Source organism: Vulpes vulpes, chromosome 16, assembly GCF_048418805.1.
Source record: "Vulpes vulpes isolate BD-2025 chromosome 16, VulVul3, whole genome shotgun sequence".
NCBI lineage: Eukaryota > Metazoa > Chordata > Mammalia > Carnivora > Canidae > Vulpes > Vulpes vulpes.
The window spans coordinates 93,570,759-93,575,662 of NC_132795.1; positions in this window are offsets into that span (position 1 = coordinate 93,570,759).

Genomic DNA, 4,904 nt, shown 5'->3' on the forward strand with positions numbered 1-4,904 from the left:
CAAGCATGTGTATAGTTCTGAGTCGGTCTGTGGCAGAGAATTCTCATGTTCTTTCCCTAGGCCATCCCCCTCGTTGCCTAGTTAGGGAGCTACTAGTATTTGAGGCTAGCATCGCATCTTCCCTCGCCGTTGCTCGTATTGTCTCTTTCATACATTTTGATGTTTGAGAAGATTCAATTTAGCACCTGGCTCTTTGTCATCCCGTCTTGACCTCTAATGGTTTATTTTTACTGAGGTATAATTGACACATAACATTATATTAGTTTCAGGTGCACAACACAATGATCTGATACTTAGATATATTGCAAAGTGATCACCACAGTAAGTCTGATTAACATCCATTACTCTACTGAGTTACAAAATCTTTTTTCTTGTGATAAGAACTTTTAAGATCTACTTTCCTACCAATTTTTAAATATGCAACACAGTATTATTAAGTGTAGTCACTGTGCTGTACATTTCATGTGATTGCAAGTTTGTAAAGTCAAATGAACTGATCGTCTTTAACTTATGTACATATTTATCTGTGAAACTGTAAAATGTTTGAGGGAGGGGATTGTGTCCCACATTTTCCCTCCTCTTGATTCCTGGTCTAGTATAGGATACATAATAATTAGCTTAGCAAATTCTGAATTGATCATTACATTTTTTTCCCCTGATTATACCTATAATACTAATTTTGGAAAATTTGAAAAGTAAAAGCATGAAGAATCAAGTAAAGATAGATCATAACATCGTAACTAGAGGTGTCTACCACTACTATTCTGTGTGTTTCCCGATAGACTTTTTTCTATGTGCATATTTAGATAATAAATTTTAACACAGTGGAGAGTATATTCTCTACATAATTATGGAATCTGGTTTTTCCTATTCTACTACATTATGATCACTTCTCTGAATCTTTAAATGAGTCTACAAATGTTACAATGCTTGAATTTTAATTTTTAAAATTTAAACTATTTGTTAGTTTGTGGCTTAAATAGTAATACCCGTTCATTGTCAAAAGACCCTTGAAATATAGAAAAAGGGCAGCCCAGGTGGCTCAGTGGTTTAGCACTGCCTTCAGCCCAGGGTGTAATACTGGAGACCCGGGATCGAGTCCCACGTTGGGCTCCCTGCATGGCGCCTGCTTCTCCCTCTGCCTGTGTCTCTGCCTCTCTCTCTCTCTGTCTCTCTCTCTGATGAATAAATAAATAAATAAATAAATAAATAAATAAAAAAAATATTTTTTTAAAAAGGAAAAAGAAATATAAAAAAAGACAGAAAAGTGAACACCCCTTTTCTCTGCATCTGCCTCATCCTCTCACTTCCCGTAACCTTTCCAAACAACTTCTTAGGTCTCCTTCCAGACATTAATTTTACATCCATCGGCATATAAAGCATGTTTCATATTATTCATACAGTTTTTCAACATGATTTTTGGACATCTTTCATGTTACTGTGTTCAAATCCACCTCATTCTTTTAAACTGCTACAAGATATCCCATCTTATGGAAACCTCATCTTAGCCACACTCTTACTAATAGATATTGATGTCTTCCAATTTTTTGCTATCACAAACAATGCTGTATTGAACGTCAGTGCGCATATATTTCTATGCACAAGTATGAGTGTTTACGTAGAATTAATTCCTGGAAATGGAAATTCTGGATTAAGGGGAAGGCTCACATTTAAAATGTTGAAGGGTATAGGAAAATCGCCCTTCAATAAATGGTTGGTGATCCATTCACATCACACTAGTCAAACATAAGCCTTCAGGTTTCTCACTCCCTTATCAATAATGAAGTCTAAAACAAACATATAAGCAAACAAACAGGAAGTTCATTATTATTGAGGCTGTACATTTATCGGCTACTTGTATTTCTTTTTCTACAAAATTCACTTCTGAACTTTGTACATTTTTTGGCCCATTGCTGGTAAATTTCTTATTGATATGTTCAGTGTCTTCAGACAGTAAGGAAAGTAGCTGCTTGCCATAGGCAGTAGAAGAAATTGCATACATTTTTGTCTCTCACCTCAATTATGGTGTTTTTACTTACAGTCATTTAAAATGTTTATGTAATCAAATTTATTAATCTTTTCTTCAATTTAATCTTTTCTTCAATTATTTCATTTCATAGTAAGAAGTCTGAATTAAAAAAAAGTCTAAATTATTCCAGAATAATTTAGGCGATTCACCTATCTTCCCTATTAGCAATTTTTAAAAGGTGTTTTTATTTTCATGCTAAAATCATGTTATTGTTATGTTACAATAAACATTGTAATGTATGGGTCTAATTAATTTTTTTTTCAAACATTGAGCTAGTTGCTTTATACCATTTGTTGAATAATCTATCTTTACCCTTCTGATTTGGAATGTCTCCTTTATGTTGTACTTGAATTCTTATGTATACTTTGGCCTCTGAATTTCCTAGTCTGTTCCATTGGTCTGTCTAGTCCTGCTTTTGAGCCATATTGTTTTAATTACTGTAGCTTTTACAATGTATTTTTATAATGGAGAAGTCTAGAGTATCTATACTACTCTTCCTTTGAAAACAAATTTCTTGGCTATTTTCATATAGACTGTTTTTCCAGATGACTATGAATGAAGTCATTTTGTCAAATACCTCCCGACAAAATGAGAAACAAAATTCTTTTTGCAAGTTTGATTGGGATGACATTAAACTTATAGAATAAAATGGAGAAGATCGACATCTTTACACTACTAACACTTCTAATGCAAGAGGACAGTTTTTGTTTCCTTTTCTTTAAGTCTTATTTTGTGTTTTCAGAAGCAAACATCATTTTTAAAGGCAACATAATACTTTGAGATTTACCAGAGTTTATGTGATTATTCCCTTATTGCTGAACTATCGGATCCTTTCACATCTCTTTCTAGATTCAGCACGCTGCAGTGGACATCAGCGTGCTTTGCTTTTGGACCACATTTTGCTGATGTCCTTGGAATATATTTCCAGAAGCAAGATCAAAAGATCTAGGCATTTTAAAAGCTCTTAGTAGCTGTTGGAAGATTGCTTTTCAGGGAGACTCAAATAGTCTATCCTCCTACCAGAGGTACAAGAGTACCTGTCTAGCTAAACCCTCACCAGCATTTCAAATGTTAACATTAATGGAAAGTTTGCTATGTTAAGGGGATGAGGCACGTGGTGGATGGAACATAGCGCTTGTGGCACCTCTGCCTGTCTCCAAACCAGTCTTTTTTGTTTTTAAAGATTTTATTTATTTGTTCATGAGAGACCCACAGAGAGAGGCAGAGACACAGGCAGAGGGAGAAGCAGGCTCCCTGTGGGGAGCCAGATGTGGGACTCGATCCCAGGACCCCTGGATCACACCCTGAGCCAAAGGCAGATGCTCAACCACCGAGCCACCCAGGCATCCCCCAATCTTTTTTCTCCCTTGCTGCATGGTTTTCTCTCAGTATACTCACGAGGGAGTGTTCCCTCTTCACTAAGATTCACATTGAGCTGACTTTGGAGATACTTAACTTTAGCAAATTTTTAGGAAATTTCAACTAATGACATGTATAATAGTAGGTAAATTTTGAGAGGAATCTTTTCATTTTGCTATGATTGTCTAATAGCAGTTAAGACAGACAAGAAAACTCCCATCCCCTGCAACACACACACACGCACACACACACACAATTGTAGCTGAGACCCTACAATTTGTGCTTAGTGATTTGGGGTTGAAGTGGCAAAAGGTGAGAGACAGTTTCCAAACTCCATGCCCCAAACAGGTCTTGGGAATAGAAGGATTCCTCTTGCTTTTCACTAGAAAATGTCATTTGGATTCTGAACCCAGATGTGCTAATTTTATCAAGCAAATGCCAAATCTACTAAGAAAGGTTGAGATGGACACCCGGACAACCCTCCTCATTAATGCTTCTTTGCTTTGGGGTTGTTATTCACTCCTGTGTACTTTGGCAGGCGTTGAGCGTGGGAATTAGATACTTAAAATGCTCTCCTTCCATCTGAAAACCCCTTTTGCTGCCACCACCTTGCTGTTGAACCCCCTCCGTCAGGATTTTTTGCTGGGGTGGGTCATGCTTTTACAGGGCGGTTTCTTTCAGGGTAAGTCTATTAGGCTTGCAGGATGTTTTAATTGAGGTGGTGTAATTGTAGGGTGCTACAAGGGCCCTGGCAAGGGATACTTTATAAATCAGATTATTATGCTTAGTCGTGTTAATGGGCATTTATATACCCTAAATCCTTCGTACGGCAATGGGATAATAGCCCTTAAGGCCATAGTTACTATTTTGGGTTGGGCCCACTTGTAAAACTGGATCTTTTTATTGTGAAGCTGGTTTTAGTTAGAGGAGTACATAAAACCCTTTGAACGACAGAATTTCAATTTTGTGGTTGCCATCTTATATAGTTTAAGTGGTAAAATAACTATATATATATTAAGCTTAGAACAAAACAGTTAAAATTGTGACCCCGAAGCAGGACTTCTTAATAATGGAGAACTACAAAAAACTTAGTGGAATTTGGCCGATGGTACATCCTTTCCCCCTGATCAATAATAATTTTCAATGTTTGGGAGGCAGATTCTCTTTGTAATACTTGTTTGTTAGAGGTCGCAGTTCCCTGAGCAAGATTTGGATACCGTGGCAATGGTGTGGAGGACACAGGCTATGTGGGTGGTGTTGGCAGTGTGAGTGCACTGGTGGGCATGGACAAGATCTTGCAAACGCATTTCCATCCCTAAACTTGAGGCAGACGGAATGCCTGCCCGGCCCAACAGGAAGTCCCCTGGCCACCCTGTTTGGTGGTTCCCAGCAAGCAAATTGGATGGATTGTGGGCAGCTGACCATGCTGGAATCATGGTGTGGCTGGAATGGGAGAAGACTAAATGGGTCATTTCCCATCAGATAGAGAGGATCCCATGCCGTAGTGAGATCCCCA